Here is a 17994-nt window from a genome sequence, read left to right as displayed (position 1 = left end):
ATGGATGGCAGGAGTCCCTGATGACCAATACTAGTCACTGCTATGAGGCGGAAGGATCCTTCTCTTACTCTGCACCATACAAGGAAATGGTGCGGCAGTCACCTATGGACATCCACTCAGGGACATTAGTTCACACGCGAAATATTGGGAGACCACTGACCAAGACACCGGCGGATTCCGGGAAAACTCCTCTACCTTGCAACAGTTATACAAAGTTGCAAAAAGTTGCAAGTTTCCCACTCTGCAGGTGGAATAAGGTGAAATATACAATGTATCACTAGCACAATCCCCATCACCTGCAACACGTTTGTTACATTGGACCCGAATGGATTTGTCACAATTGTTATTTATGTATCACAGAGGTTTACTGACAAGCTGCAGACTGCAAAATCAGTTCCATACATAAGAATGGAGAGATTTCAGATGAAAGGGACAGTAATAGCCACTTTGTAAGTTCACATGTCACACTCTATGTCTAACTCAGTGGCACTTCTCTACCCATGCATGTGAAAAGGGTTTCTGCTACTCCGTCCTCTTACCCGCAGTGTCACAAAGAAATAGCCATTTGTTGCTGAAGATAATTTGCTATTTAATTCCAAAGATTCTTTTCTCCGGCTCCTGTACAGACATATATGTCTCCATGGTAACAGACAACAAACAAACCTCGTGTAGTCTGACCCTGCTCTGTACGTCTTGCTAACCAACTTAATATACATTTCTATAAAATTGGTTTCCAAAACCTGCTGCTCTGCATTCAGCCGTTAAAAAACGCATCCGTTTTTGACAGGTTTTACCAATTATCTTTATCAAAAATGGTCAAAAAACGGATGTGTTTTTAACGGACTGCTTAAAAACGAACCAAAAACGGGTTCAAAACGCTATGTGTGGCATCCCCCTTAGTCCTGCAGATCCATGATAAGGCTGGCTGCACCTGTAACTCAGCAGCCTGATAATAGGACCAAAGAAATCCGGCACTGATGATCAAGTGATGGCTGTTAGTGGCAAGCAGCTATATAATATTTCCTCCATTCATTGCAGCTCCTGCGCAGATTGAGGAGATTATTCCGTTTGCGGAAGAAAGACATTTCCCAGATGCTTCCCACGCAGCGACGGAGAGGTCAGAACATCTCTATCCAAACAAGTCTTAAGAAAAGCGTATGCCTCAAAAGATTCCACCTTGTCTGCTACACAAAAAAATGAAATTTACATGTAATAAATATTCATACGACTATTAATGGAGACCCTGAAAGAGAACACGGAGAACTATGACACTGATCACTAACATCAATGAGTGCGCCAATTATCCAGGTACGTAGACGACATTCTCCAATCGCATGGGCGACAGCTCGGACGGACCACGGGGCTGTATTTACCCTCCGCTGCCTGACACAGGAGGGTTCATGCAAATACTTCAAGACACAGATGTCAAATACCATTTTTGCAGTCACTAAACTTGCAGCATTTATTAGTTCGCCACAATCAGGGTTGCATCAAGTCTTGAATTTGTGTCCACGACATGCAAGAAGACACCGGGTCACACAAGAATGGAGCCGAGTTGTAGTTCTCAACAGAGTGATGACCCAGGGGTGATGCTGGACTCAGAATAGGCAGGTTCTTAGAGTTCTGGTATCCTGTCCTTCTGCTCGGGACCATCCTCTGAGTTGGGCACAAGAAAGTCACACTGATGCACAGTGCAATGGATGTGGGGGGTGCACACGTAGCCATAGGGGATGCTGATGCTTCTCCAGTCCGCAGCATGTCACATAAAGTGGATTTTCCCTTCTGCAATGTATAAGCTGCAGTTCTGAGAACGGAATTCATTGCAGGTCTCCGACACGTGTGACCATAGAGGAGCCTGAGCCTTTTCCGTAACGTGTAAATGCACAATGTTTTACCATTTCTCTAGTAATTCACATCAAAAATCTTGCACCAAGTTCTATTGTTATGTTACGGATAGAGATGAGCGGACCTGACATTCCTGTTCGGGTTCAGGGTTTGGCCACATGATGCGGATGTATTGCCGAACTGGCAACCGAACAGCAACTAGCCATGGATTTGATTGGCCAGGAGTATCCACCTAGCCAATCATAGCCATGGATAGTAGCAAGATGCGTCAAATTTGCCGGATCAGATGTTCATCCACCCATCCAGCAATACAGCAATGCAATACATACGGGTCACATGGCCAAACCCAAACAGGAACATCAGGTCCGCTCATCTCCACTTCTGGATAGGGGGGACCCACTCTGGCACTCTCATTCATTGTCCCTATGAAGCACCGAGCGCTGCTCTCAGCAATTTCCAACATAGAAACGTTGGAAGTTGTGGACACTTTTACAACTAGTATGGGAATATATGTGCCCTTGGGATTTTGTAAAGAAAGGGGCATGTGCCAAAAAATACTCTGATGCACCAAAACAAATTAAGCCAACTGAATAGGAGGTACAAAGTTATACTAGAAAGTCTTATACGATGGGGTCAGCGGAGTGGCTCAGTGGTTAGGATTACAGCAGGGTCAACATCTGCAAAGAGTTTGTATGTTCTCTACGTGTTTGCATGGTTTTCCTCTGGGTCCTCTGGTTTCCTCCCACACTCCAAAACACACTGGTAGGATGATTCGATTGTGAGCCCCATTGGGGACAGGGACTGATTTGGCAAGTTCTATGCAGCGCTGCGGCATCTGTGTGCACTATAGAAAGGAATTATTATTATTAACTAAATATGATGCCAAATGTATTATCCAGCATCAGACTCGGTGTAAAATCTGGTGAAATATAAGACTAGTCTAGCCTGACTTTGCGCTTTCAGATACTTTTGAAAAACCTGCCCCATTGCGCGCATCTTCTCTTAGGATATATTCACACAGCGGAATTTGAAGTAGCATTTCCATAAAAGGTCCAAAAGGTTCGGTACTAAACTCCCTTTAACACAACAGCTATAAAATTTCAGCTCAGCGCGACTATTGTGGAAACTAAAGTAGAACAACATCCTCATAACTTTTAGCATTCACTTGAAAAACTGCAGCAATCTGTGCCGAGGGGGTCAGACGGCCTTACCTGCTGCTGGCGCAGCGTGACAGATATCTATGCAGGGAGCGAGCCGTATGCTCCGCTTGGAGACGATCCTGGCATCATCCTCGCTGCAGAGCCGATGCATCCAATTATCTGCTAAAAATTCAGCGCTGTACATTATAAATGTGGATACGTTCTGTGCCGCTGCTTTATTTTTTTTCGGATGGGATTCTGCTTTTCCGAAAACACTTGTTTGTTACATGTTAATCCAATCGCTTTATCTTCCCGATAAACAGTAGAATTCGCTATTCGCCTCTCGCTACATTTACTTGACAAATCCTAATTTCGGTCCCGCGGACAGATGACGGGCCGCTGCTTGAATAATCGCCACCTAAGTTATTCCCCCTAAAAAAAACGAAGATAAATGCTGCTCGGCGGCTCTCAGGTCCCTTCATACTGACTATAATGAGAGGAGATGGGACTTGTATGGTCCATGCACGGCATCTATTCCCATACGGCTTCATTAATGTAACGAGCATCTTCATATTTCTGAGAAGAGATGTGAAACCGGTCTCTAGGCTGTAGGACTACAAATCCCAGCAGCTGCTGAAAACATGTGTGATAGGGATGTATTCAGACAGTGCAGTTGTGTTCATGCATTTTTTAAACAGTTAATATGTATTTAGTTAAGGGGTCTTTAAGGTCACCGAGATTGAAAACCTATCCGAGGGATACACAATCCAGAGGTCTGACAACCGGCACTGAACAGATGGAAGTAAAACAGCTCCACCTCTGAGTAGTGGCCGAGTCAGGTAACTGCAGCTCACACTCACCTGAGCAGCTACTTTGTCAGTGTGGGAGGCAGCTGCACGCTGCATATCAGGACCCTAAGTATCTGACAGATCACCAAACACCATCAATCTCAAAAACCGAACACCCCTTTAACATCTCTCATCCTATTATTTCCATAAACAACTTCACACATCACTGCAGGTTCTCCTGCTGGTAAGTAGAACTTGTTATGCTGATTAATGGAAAAAAATAACAAACCCCCTTTAATTGCACCGTGTGAATGGACCCAAGGGTTTGGTCCACAATTAAACCTTCAATCTATTCCTGTAATGTGGTATCACTAGCCATAGGAATCCTGGCTCAAAAATCTCATCAAAATCTCTGCCAGTGAGTAAGTCCCTATATCTTGCTTTACGCTATTGGGATTTAAGAGCAATTTTAGGTTCATCCAAACAGATCAACTCCACTACTGAATGTCTGAAATCATTGGACTTCTGTTTAAAAAGTGAAATTCACACAAAATCCACAAGGTTCTGGCTCTGTATAAGAGAAATGAACAGCGGACTCTCAGGGGAGACCAGGGAGTTCCAGAATCTGCTGTGTGGTCAATGGAGCAGAAGTGATGACATCATGTACACTGCGGCACAACGGTCACATGCACAATGTACGTGACATCATCACTTGGTGACCGATGCAATGATTGCTACAAAAAACTGCCCAAATTCGGACGTCTCTACTTCCTGGGTGTCAATACTTCCTGTGCATCTCGACTTTGCCTTTTTTTAATGTTAGGAACCAATCCCTTGCTGCTCCGTTTCTAAGCCTTGACCTGGTTGGTCTCTTTTACCTAGAAATGCAACGACATGCCCGAGCAGCCCATTACTGTCTACACTTTCTGTGCCCTTCGACTTCCTGTGCCCCTCGACTTCCTGTGCCCTTCGACTTCCTGTGCCCCTCAACTTCCTGTGCCCCTCAACTTCCTGTGCCCCTCAACTTCCTGTGCCCCTCAACTTCCTGTGCCCCTCAACTTCCTAGTTGGGCAGTATGAGAACATAAACGACATGTACCACCAGGATGAAAGACTGTATGCAAATGAGCCTGAGGGGCTCCAGGTCCCATTAACACCTATGGCTCATTTCCATACAGTCCTTCATCTTGGTGGTAGATGCCCTTTAAGACGCGAGAGATCGATGATTTATATTTTTCTAGGAAATCTCTTCCAAAAATAACAACTACAATTATTTAATTCCAAACACTGGACAGTAATAGTTACTTTTATTCTCAAAGACCACTTAATATTCTTAATGGGGGATACAATTCCTGGATTACGGCTTATTACAGAAAATTCCAGGTACAGGCAGTCCCCGACCATACTCAATGTTCTACCATGTTTTATATTTTGCTGCGATTTGTACAGATCCTATCAATAATTGAGGGGTCATGGGTCAACAAGTTGATGCTACATTGCCACTTTAATGAGTGCTACAAATAATTTATATTTTTCCCAATGGGGGGAGTATATAGCAAAAAATTGATTTTCTGCAGGAGTAGTAATAACGGCAATGTTATGTCCATAGACTTATATGATGGCGTGTCTCAAATATACTCCGAGCTGTACGTCCACATATCCATCCTCTAGTTACCCCCCATAAGGGTTTCCAGACATGCTGACTGGTTCGCCTTTCAATGGGGCCCCCAGGTCCGATAAGGCTCCGGTCTTATTGGACCAGCAAGTGATGGCACCACATACATTGTGCATATTAGATAAGATCAATCAGTCCAGGGACTGGCGCAGTGGTCACGTGCACAATGGTCATGACATCATCATGTCCAGTTTGATAGGACCAGAAGCACCAGGGACCGAGAGCCATCACCAAATCTTAGGGACAAGGGTTGTATAAGACCACCATGGGCTCTGGGCTGTATGAATATTATGGCCCATACAAGTCTGGAATCACTTCCTACATATAGTAATAGAACCAGCTTCTTGGGGAATGCAGGATGTGTCCCCTCTGCTGCTTTCAATTTGCAGTTTAAGGACCTTTGAAGGACCTATAAAGGTCCTGTAATGGCTCTTGTGTACATGTGTATTGAGAGCAGGACCAGATGTGTGTGGATTACATGGGTGACGGTCCTTCTGAGTACAAAATTGGTGGACGGTTTGGGTGGCCATGGGCCCACTAGAAGCCTTGGGCCCCAGGCTACCACCCAAACCATCTATAATCCACTACTGCTTAGAGGTGCTCCTGAAAAGTTATGTATGTATTACAAATCTGCTCTATGAGAGCTTTTTACAGAAATTTGGACACGTCATAAATACCTGACAGATGTGGATCAAACACCTGGGACCTGCCCCTATCTCAAGAACTGGGGTGTCCTAAGCTGCCTATATGAATACATTCAAGTCTATGGAAGAAAGATTGAGCCTCTGGGACCCAGATCGTGAATATTTATCACGTAGACAAGTCATAAATACTCAACATGACATTGAACCAGGGGTACACCAGCCATGAGGTGAGTTGAACCACTTGCCCCAGTCAGCACTACCTGGAGCACGGTAGCATCAGGGGCGCAGTCACCAGCTACAAAGCAGGACCCGACACCTAAAAATAAGGTCTGTTCACACCTGATGTGAGAACGGGTGTGAGACCCTGCATGGAGAACCCACTGACTAATAAATAACCTGATACTTTAGAATAAGGCGAAGTTGGCGCCGTTTAGGGTCACCCCTACATTGAAAGTGATGAATTGCTGATGGTCCCAAAAACCCCACTAACTCTTGTCTTCAGGTATGATTTACATGAACATCACTGAGACTCTATAGACATAGGCTGTAGTCCGGTGAACCTGTGATAAGACAATGTCATGTATGGAAGCTGTTTATGCATCGTAAACTCTTGGGAAGCGCAGCTCCGGAGGATCAGAGTCCGTGCTGACTGTTCCCAGGGATCACAAACAAAAAGCGCCCTATAAAAAGGTCCCAGACATCCACATCGGAGCACAGAGCCTGCATGTAGTAAGACGAGAACTCCTCGTATTGTCTCCATATGTAACCAGATCTCTGTGTATTGTATCTCAAGGTGCACCCAGGAACAGGCAGGCGCTGCGCTCCCGTAACGCAGCCTAATTAGGTCTCTCCGAGAACTACCACACTCATTTTATAAGTCACTGACCTAGATTATAACAAAGTCCCCTTGGGCACACTTTCTATAATAAGACGAGGATTTCAAGCAAAAATCTTACACGTACCTGCGTCCAGAATGACCGGGCGATCATCAGAAATGGGGAGTCCGGGGGCAAGTGTCAGGAAGAAGAAGAGGGCATGTCCCGGGGTCACAGCTCCAAAAGGGAAAGAATAAGGGTGTCCTGAGCAGTGGGATGAGGTGACAAGTAGTATACACAGGGGTGTCCACCCTCAAAAATCAAAAAGTGGGGTATCCACCAGGGAAGAGCGCTGCTATAAGAAGTTGCCTGTCCTCCCCGCGTACGATCCGGCTCGCAGGCGATTGCTCCCAATGAAACAGTTCAAGCAAGTGGAATCCGAGAGGGAGACCTGAGGTGGGAGGGAGATAATGGGAAGAGGAGGAGGACGGGCGAGAGGAGGGACCGTGCAGAGGCATCGCTCTCCTCTCTACCGGGGATCATTCACTCCTCACCTGCCATGTAGTAAGGAGGCGGACGACATGCCGACGCTTCCATTCACACTTCTGCGCTCTGCAATGTCACCAATCGCTGTCTTGTTTGTTGCTGTGGGACTACAAGTCCAAGAAAAGCCTGCAAGGAAGTGCAGGGAGACAGAATGCTGACATCATGGGAAACCTGCCAAGACCACAGGGTACTCTAAAGGGTTACAGAACCAGTATCATTACTGTATGGGAGGTAGAATATGGGGGTCCCATGGACAGTGACCCCCAGTAGTGTCTCATCAGGAGAAGAGTAGAATATAAAGAGAGATCCAGAGTGAAAAACCCACTGCCATATAACAGGTTCACAAACGTCCTAGTGCAGCCACAGATTTACACAGTTCCTCATGTTCTGGTGACCCCCAACCAGAAAATAAGTTTCGTTACTAATAACTATAAAATGTAATTTTGTTACTGTTATGTTTTAGAATCGCAGTCACAGGGACGGCCCCAGAGTAGCCAGCAGTCACAGTGGTGTTCCCCAGAGTAGCCAGCAGTCACAGTGGTGTTCCCCCAGAGTAGCCAGCAGTCACGGGGGTGCCCCCCAGAGTAGCCAGCAGTCACAGTGGTGTTCCCCAGAGCAACCAGCAGTCACATGGATACCCTACCAAGTAGCCATCAGTCACAGAGGTGTCCCCGGGAGCACCCAGCAGTCACAGGGATGTCCCCCTGAGTAGCCAGCAGTCACAGAGGTGTTCCCCGAAGCAGCCAGCAGTCACAGGGATACCCCCAGAGAAGTCAGCAGTCACAGTGCTGTCCCCGAGAGCAGCCAGCAGTCACTGGGATGTCCCCCAGAGTAGCCAGCAGACACTGGGATGTCCCCCAGAGTAGCCAGCAGACACTGGGATGTCCCCCAGAGTAGCCAGCAGACACAGGGGTGTCCCCCAGAGTAGCAAGCAGACACAGGGGTGTCCCCCAGAGTAGCAAGCAGTCACCGAAATGCTTCACAGAGTAGTAAGCAGTCACAGGGATACCCCTCAGAATATCCAGCAGTTACAAAAATGCGCCCCAGAGTAGTCAGAAGTCAGAGGGTTACCCCCTAGAGTAGCCACCAGTCACAGATATGCCCCCTAAAGTAGTCAGCAGTCACAGGGATACCTCCCAGTGTAGCCAACAGTCAGAGTGATGCTCCACAGTGTAGCCAGCAGTCACAGGGGTATCCCACTGAGTAGCTTGCAGACAAAAGTACTCACCTGCCCGTGCTCCCATAGCCTCTCCGCTCTTCTGTGGCTCCTCTGCTCTCCAGTGTTTGGAAGCTGGTAGTGTGATGCATCATTGCTGGCATCAGGGAGACGGCACACACAGATATCACTGTGCAGCGCTGCTTTCCTGATCAAATGTATGTCCGCCTTATAGACACATCTACATTTGATTATCCAACTACAGGGAGGTCAGCGGTGCCTCGGTCCCTAAGACAATTGGAAAACATATTTGCAATGTTTTTAGGCGACCCCTGTGAAATGATCATTCGACCCCCAGAGGTGAAGGAACCCACAGGTTGAGAACCTATTAATAATTAAGGGTGCTCTGGTCAGTAAGTGTTCAAATCCTCTGTAATAACACCACAGGAGAAAATGGTATTCTAAAGTAAATCTTCCATCAGCAACCTGAGGGTACCTGAACTCTTACTGCCAGATACTTGCTCAGATCCCACCTGATCGCTGGATGTTCAAGCCGGGGGAAGAGGGGGGTGTAATTTCGTGATTGTCAAGGGATCCTTCTAACAATGCAGAGATAGATCAAAGTAAAGGCCCCCTTTCAGTTTGGGCATCTACAAGTCCTAATAAGGTGACCATAAAATCCCGATCACTGGTGAGCGAGAACCTTCAACACTCCGGTGCTCTATCGTTCCGTGCGCCAAATTTATCATGCAAAGTCCATTGTGCCACATGCCCCGTGTTAAAGGTGCACCAAAAAAATGTTGGTGCACTGTGTCGGAGCAGTGCAGGGGGCACCAGATTCATGAGTAACATGCGCCAGAAATCCTAAATCTGGCACCCCCTGCATTATACACAGGACACTGCACATAGTGCACACTGTGCTGCTCTTAGTAAATGTGCCCCAGTGTGTCTAATACTTCATCTTCAATGTGGGGGCGCTGCAGCGAAACTAAACGCTTGTTATCAGAAATATTAGATTTGGCCTGTCATCTTGTAAGGGTGGTAAGTGGGTTTGTGGGGTGTTTGCGCTGGCACTTACCTTTGTAGGAAAGCTGGCAGGTGCAATCATGTATCAGGGTCGTCCCCAGGACCTTTAATACAAGAGGTCAGATGACTCCCTATAGGGGGCGCACATGATATCCCTTCTATGTATCTGTAATAAATAAGAGGCGCGGGTCAGATATCTCCCTATAGGGGGCGCACATGATATCTCCTCTATGTATATGTAATAAATAAGAGGCGCGGGTCAGATATCTCCCTATAGGGGGCGCACATGATATCCCCTCTATGTATCTGTAATATATGAGAGGCGCGGGTCAGATATCTCCCTATAGGGGGCGCACATGATATCTCCTCTATGTAACTGTAATATATGAGAGGCGCGGGTCAGATATCTCCCTATAGGGGGCGCACATGATATCCCCTCTACGTATCTGTAATATATGAGAGGCGCGGGTCAGATATCTCCCTATAGGGGGCGCACATGATATCCCCTCTATGTATCTGTAATATATGAGAGGCGCGGGTCAGATATCTCCCTATAGGGGGCGCCCATGATTTCTCCTCTATGTATCTGTAATATATGAGAGGCGCGGGTCAGATATCTCCCTATAGGGGGCGCACATGATATCTCCTCTATGTATATGTAATATATGAGAGGTGCGGGTCAGATATCTCCCTATAAGGGGCGCACATGATATCTCCTCTATGTATATGTAATATATGAGAGGCGCGGGTCAGATATCTCCCTATAGGGGGCGCACATGATATCTCCTCTATGTATCTGTAATATATGAGAGGCGCGGGTCAGATATCTCCCTATAGGGGGCGCACATGATATCTCCTCTATGTATATGTAATATATGAGAGGTGCGGGTCAGATATCTCCCTATAGGGGGCGCACATGATATCTCCTCTATGTATATGTAATATATGAGAGGCGCGGGTCAGATATCTCCCTATAGGGGGCGCCCATGATATCTCCTCTATGTATATGTAATATATGAGAGGCGCGGGTCAGATATCTCCCTATAGGGGGCGCCCATGATATCTCCTCTATGTATATGTAATATATGAGAGGCGCGGGTCAGATATCTCCCTATAGGGGGCGCACATGACATCCCCTCTATGTATATGTAATATATGAGAGGCGCGGGTCAGATATCTCCCTATAGGGGGCGCACATGATATCTCCTCTATGTATATGTAATATATGAGAGGCGCGGGTCAGATATCTCCCTATAGGGGGCGCACATGATATCCCCTCTATGTATCTGTAATATATGAGAGGCGCGGGTCAGATATCTCCCTATAGGGGGCGCACATGATATCCCCTCTATGTATATGTAATATATGAGAGGCGCGGGTCAGATATCTCCCTATAGGGGGCGCACATGATATCTCCTCTATGTATCTGACCCGCACCTCTCATATATTACATATACATAGAGGAGATATCATGTGCGCCCCCTATAGGGAGATATCTGACCCGCGCCTCTCATATATTACAGATACATAGAGGAGATATCATGTGCGCCCCCTATAGGGAGATATCTGACCCGCACCTCTCATATATTACATATATCTCCCTATAGGGGGCGCACATGATATCTCCTCTATGTATCTGTAATATATGAGAGGCGCGGGTCAGATATCTCCCTATAGGGGGCGCACATGATATCTCCTCTATGTATATGTAATATATGAGAGGCGCGGGTCAGATATCTCCCTATAAGGGGCGCACATGATATCCCCTCTATGTATCTGTAATATATGAGAGGCGCGGGTCAGATATCTCCCTATAGGGGGCGCACATGATATCCCCTCTATGTATATGTAATATATGAGAGGCGCGGGTCAGATATCTCCCTATAGGGGGCGCACATGATATCTCCTCTATGTATATGTAATATATGAGAGGTGCGGGTCAGATATCTCCCTGTAGGGGGCGCACATGATATCTCCTCTATGTATATGTAATATATGAGAGGTGCGGGTCAGATATCTCCCTATAGGGGGCGCACATGATATCTCCTCTATGTATATGTAATATATGAGAGGTGCGGGTCAGATATCTCCCTATAGGGGGCGCACATGATATCTCCTCTATGTATATGTAATATATGAGAGGCGCGGGTCAGATATCTCCCTATAAGGGGCGCACATGATATCTCCTCTATGTATATGTAATATATGAGAGGTGCGGGTCAGATATCTCCCTATAGGGGGCGCACATGATATCCCCTCTATGTATCTGTAATATATGAGAGGTGCGGGTCAGATATCTCCCTGTAGGGGGCGCACATGATATCTCCTCTATGTATATGTAATATATGAGAGGCGCGGGTCAGATATCTCCCTATAGGGGGCGCCCATGATATCTCCTCTATGTATATGTAATATATGAGAGGCGCGGGTCAGATATCTCCCTATAGGGGGCGCACATGACATCCCCTCTATGTATATGTAATATATGAGAGGCGCGGGTCAGATATCTCCCTATAGGGGGCGCACATGATATCTCCTCTATGTATATGTAATATATGAGAGGCGCGGGTCAGATATCTCCCTATAGGGGGCGCACATGATATCCCCTCTATGTATCTGTAATATATGAGAGGCGCGGGTCAGATATCTCCCTATAGGGGGCGCACATGATATCCCCTCTATGTATATGTAATATATGAGAGGCGCGGGTCAGATATCTCCCTATAGGGGGCGCACATGATATCTCCTCTATGTATATGTAATATATGAGAGGTGCGGGTCAGATATCTCCCTATAGGGGGCGCACATGATATCTCCTCTATGTATCTGTAATATATGAGAGGCGCGGGTCAGATATCTCCCTATAGGGGGCGCACATGATATCCCCTCTATGTATATGTAATATATGAGAGGCGCGGGTCAGATATCTCCCTATAGGGGGCGCACATGATATCTCCTCTATGTATATGTAATATATGAGAGGCGCGGGTCAGATATCTCCCTATAAGGGGCGCACATGATATCCCCTCTATGTATCTGTAATATATGAGAGGCGCGGGTCAGATATCTCCCTATAGGGGGCGCACATGATATCCCCTCTATGTATATGTAATATATGAGAGGCGCGGGTCAGATATCTCCCTATAGGGGGCGCACATGATATCTCCTCTATGTATATGTAATATATGAGAGGTGCGGGTCAGATATCTCCCTATAGGGGGCGCACATGATATCTCCTCTATGTATATGTAATATATGAGAGGTGCGGGTCAGATATCTCCCTATAGGGGGCGCACATGATATCCCCTCTATGTATATGTAATATATGAGAGGCGCGGGTCAGATATCTCCCTATAGGGGGCGCACATGATATCTCCTCTATGTATATGTAATATATGAGAGGTGCGGGTCAGATATCTCCCTATAGGGGGCGCACATGATATCTCCTCTATGTATATGTAATATATGAGAGGCGCGGGTCAGATATCTCCCTATAGGGGGCGCACATGATATCTCCTCTATGTATATGTAATATATGAGAGGCGCGGGTCAGATATCTCCCTATAAGGGGCGCACATGATATCCCCTCTATGTATCTGTAATATATGAGAGGCGCGGGTCAGATATCTCCCTATAGGGGGCGCACATGATATCCCCTCTATGTATATGTAATATATGAGAGGCGCGGGTCAGATATCTCCCTATAGGGGGCGCACATGATATCTCCTCTATGTATATGTAATATATGAGAGGTGCGGGTCAGATATCTCCCTGTAGGGGGCGCACATGATATCTCCTCTATGTATATGTAATATATGAGAGGTGCGGGTCAGATATCTCCCTATAGGGGGCGCACATGATATCTCCTCTATGTATATGTAATATATGAGAGGCGCGGGTCAGATATCTCCCTATAGGGGGCGCACATGATATCTCCTCTATGTATATGTAATATATGAGAGGTGCGGGTCAGATATCTCCCTATAGGGGGCGCACATGATATCTCCTCTATGTATATGTAATATATGAGAGGCGCGGGTCAGATATCTCCCTATAAGGGGCGCACATGATATCTCCTCTATGTATATGTAATATATGAGAGGTGCGGGTCAGATATCTCCCTATAGGGGGCGCACATGATATCCCCTCTATGTATCTGTAATATATGAGAGGCGCGGGTCAGATATCTCCCTATAAGGGGCGCACATGATATCCCCTCTATGTATCTGTAATATATGAGAGGCGCGGGTCAGATATCTCCCTATAGGGGGCGCACATGATATCTCCTCTATGTATATGTAATATATGAGAGGCGCGGGTCAGATATCTCCCTATAGGGGGCGCACATGATATCTCCTCTATGTATATGTAATATATGAGAGGTGCGGGTCAGATATCTCCCTATAGGGGGCGCACATGATATCCCCTCTATGTATATGTAATATATGAGAGGTGCGGGTCAGATATCTCCCTATAGGGGGCGCACATGATATCTCCTCTATGTATATGTAATATATGAGAGGCGCGGGTCAGATATCTCCCTATAAGGGGCGCACATGATATCTCCTCTATGTAACTGTAATATATGAGAGGCGCGGGTCAGATATCTCCCTATAAGGGGCGCACATGATATCCCCTCTATGTATCTGTAATATATGAGAGGCGCGGGTCAGATATCTCCCTATAGGGGGCGCACATGATATCTCCTCTATGTATATGTAATATATGAGAGGCGCGGGTCAGATATCTCCCTATAGGGGGCGCACATGATATCTCCTCTATGTATATGTAATATATGAGAGGTGCGGGTCAGATATCTCCCTATAGGGGGCGCACATGATATCCCCTCTATGTATATGTAATATATGAGAGGTGCGGGTCAGATATCTCCCTATAGGGGGCGCACATGATATCTCCTCTATGTATATGTAATATATGAGAGGCGCGGGTCAGATATCTCCCTATAGGGGGCGCACATGACATCCCCTCTATGTATATGTAATATATGAGAGGTGCGGGTCAGATATCTCCCTATAGGGGGCGCACATGATATCCCCTCTATGTATATGTAATATATGAGAGGTGCGGGTCAGATATCTCCCTATAGGGGGCGCACATGATATCTCCTCTATGTATATGTAATATATGAGAGGCGCGGGTCAGATATCTCCCTATAGGGGGCGCACATGATATCCCCTCTATGTATATGTAATATATGAGAGGTGCGGGTCAGATATCTCCCTATAGGGGGCGCACATGATATCTCCTCTATGTATATGTAATATATGAGAGGCGCGGGTCAGATATCTCCCTATAGGGGGCGCACATGATATCCCCTCTATGTATATGTAATATATGAGAGGTGCGGGTCAGATATCTCCCTATAGGGGGCGCACATGATATCCCCTCTATGTATATGTAATATATGAGAGGTGCGGGTCAGATATCTCCCTATAGGGGGCACACATGATATCTCCTCTATGTATATGTAATATATGAGAGGCGCGGGTCAGATATCTCCCTATAGGGGGCGCACATGATATCTCCTCTATGTATATGTAATATATGAGAGGCGCGGGTCAGATATCTCCCTATAGGGGGCGCACATGATATCTCCTCTATGTATATGTAATATATGAGAGGTGCGGGTCAGATATCTCCCTATAGGGGGCGCACATGATATCTCCTCTATGTATATGTAATATATGAGAGGTGCGGGTCAGATATCTCCCTATAGGGGGCGCACATGATATCTCCTCTATGTATATGTAATATATGAGAGGCGCGGGTCAGATATCTCCCTATAGGGGGCGCACATGATATCTCCTCTATGTATATGTAATATATGAGAGGCGCGGGTCAGATATCTCCCTATAGGGGGCGCACATGATATCCCCTCTATGTATATGTAATATATGAGAGGCGCGGGTCAGATATCTCCCTATAGGGGGCGCACATGATATCTCCTCTATGTATCTGTAATATATGAGAGGCGCGGGTCAGATATCTCCCTATAGGGGGCGCACATGATATCTCCCTATAGGGGGCGCACAGGATACCTGTGATGGTTCCTGTGATGTATAGACCCCCCCACCCCCTGTATATACACTTTCTCTCTCCGTTATGTAGGATACCACGTCGCGTGCAGCTCCGGAGCCGTTGCCAGGCAGCGCAGACTTTATAGGGAGAATCCGGAGAGCTGCGGAGTTTCCCTTTGGATTATTTATTAGGGAAATCTTTGACTTCCTAATCAAGGTTCTTCTGTGAGGCGGAACTATAAAATGTTTCATCAGTTGCTTGGCAACAGCAAACATCAGTAGTGGGTGACACAGATGTACCCTAATGTCTGCACCTCATGGGAGGGGCCAGGACTGAGAGGGAGGTGCCAAGAGCCAGGAAGGAAACGGGTCAGTGCTTGGGGCCTGCACTGAGGGGTAAGTACATGGGGCCAGCACTGAGGGGTAGGTACACAGTGTCAGCACTGAAGGGTAGGTACACGGGGCCTGCACTGAGGGGTATGTCACTGGGAGGCCTGCACTGAGGGGTAGGTACCTGGGGCCAGAACTGAAGGGTAGGTACACGGGTCAAGCACTGAGGGGGAGGTACATGGGGCCAGCACTGAGGGGGAGGTACATGGGGCCAGCACTGAGGGGTAGGTACATGGGGCAGCACTGAGGGGGAGGTACACGGGGCCTGCACTGACGGGGAGGTACATGAGGCCAGCACTGAGGGGTAGGTACACGGGGCCTGCACTGAGGGGTAGGTACATGAGCCAGCACTGAGGGGTAGGTACATGGGGCAGCACTGAGGGGTAGGAACACGGGGACAGCACTGAGGGGTAGGTACACGGGGACAGCACTGAGGGGTAGGTACACGGGGACAGCACTGAGGGGTAGGTACACGGGGACAGCACTGAGGGGTAGGTACACGGGGACAGCACTGAGGGGTAGGCACACGGGGACAGCACTGAGGGGTAGGCACACGGGGACAGCACTGAGGGGTAGGCACACGGGGACAGCACTGAGGGGTAGGTACACGGGGACAGCACTGAGGGGTAGGTACACGGGGACAGCACTGAGGGGAAGGTACATGGGGCAGCACTGAGGGGTAGGTACATGGGGCCAGCACTGAGGGGTAGGTACATGGGGCCAGCACTGAGGGGTAGGTACATGGGGCCAGCACTGAGGGGTAGGTACATGGGGCCAGCACTGAGGGGTAGGTACATGGGGCCAGCACTGAGGGGTAGGTACATGGGGCCAGCACTGAGAGGTAGGTACATGGGGCCAGCACTGAGGGGTAGGTACATGAGGCCAGCACTGAGGGGTAGGTACATGGGGCCAGCACTGAGAGGTAGGTACATGGGGCCAGCACTGAGAGGTAGGTACATGGGGCCAGCACTGAGGGGTAGGTACATGAGGCCAGCACTGAGGGGTAGGTACATGGGGCAGCACTGAGGGGTAGGTACATGGGGCAGCACTGAGGGGAAGGTACATGGGGCAGCACTGAGGGGTAGGTACACGGGGACAGCACTGAGGGGTAGGTACATGGGGCAGCACTGAGAGGTAGGTACATGAGGCCAGCACTGAGGGGTAGGTACATGAGGCCAGCACTGAGGGAGGTACATGGGGCAGCACTGAGGGGAAGGTACACGGGGACAGCACTGAGGGGTAGGTACATGGGGCCAGCACTGAGAGGTAGGTACATGAGGCCAGCACTGAGGGGTAGGTACATGAGGCCAGCACTGAGGGAGGTACATGGGGCAGCACTGAGGGGTAGGTACATGGGGCAGCACTGAGGGGTAGGTACATGGGGCAGCACTGAGGGGTAGGTACATGGGGCAGCACTGAGGGGTAGGTACATGGGGCCAGCACTGAGAGGTAGGTACATGGGGCCAGCACTGAGGGGTAGGTACATGGGGCCAGCACTGAGGGGTAGGTACATGGGGCCAGCACTGAGAGGTAGGTACATTGTGGGGTGATCCGCTCCCCATCACCTGTAACAAGGAGGCATCACCAGTCCCTCACAGCTTCCCGCCACACAGGAGGATGATGGGTAACCTGCAGTGACACGTGTGAGGGGCAGGGGGCGCTGCACACAGGAGGATGATGGGTAACCTGCAGTGACACGTGTGAGGGGCAGGGGGCGCTGCACACAGGAGGATGATGGGTAACCTGCAGTGACACGTGTGAGGGGCAGGGGGCGCTGCACACAGGAGGATGATGGGTAACCTGCAGTGACACGTGTGAGGGGCAGGGGGCGCTGCACACAGGAGGAGGACATACAGGAGGCAATGCTGTGCAGTACCGCAGGAGACCGCATGGGGCGCAGCCACCTCTAGGAGACATATGCACAGACATATGA

At 48.2% G+C, this 17994-nt stretch overlaps 1 protein-coding gene across 2 annotated transcripts in view; it reads right to left on the bottom strand.

Moving 5' to 3' along the window:
- The window catches only part of LOC140071402 (SH3 and multiple ankyrin repeat domains protein 2-like), a 125250-nt gene extending 107541 nt beyond the window's left edge, over positions 1-17709 (bottom strand). Inside the window, exons 1-3 of one of the 2 annotated variants that reach the window (XM_072119100.1) lie at positions 17627-17709; positions 9686-9799; positions 7053-7577 (exon numbers count right to left, since the gene is read on the bottom strand). The gene's annotated coding sequence lies outside the window, so the exon portion shown is untranslated. The remainder of the gene's footprint in view (positions 1-7052; positions 7578-9685; positions 9800-17626) is intronic. The other variant, XM_072119102.1, reaches the window with a different exon arrangement.
- Between the last annotated feature and the right edge of the window lie 285 nt (positions 17710-17994).

This window comes from Engystomops pustulosus, chromosome 7 (assembly GCF_040894005.1).
Source record: "Engystomops pustulosus chromosome 7, aEngPut4.maternal, whole genome shotgun sequence".
In the NCBI taxonomy this organism is placed as follows: Eukaryota; Metazoa; Chordata; class Amphibia; order Anura; family Leptodactylidae; genus Engystomops; species Engystomops pustulosus.
Note: the sequence above shows the minus strand (reverse complement) of the source record. Positions and strands in the feature narration are given on the sequence as shown.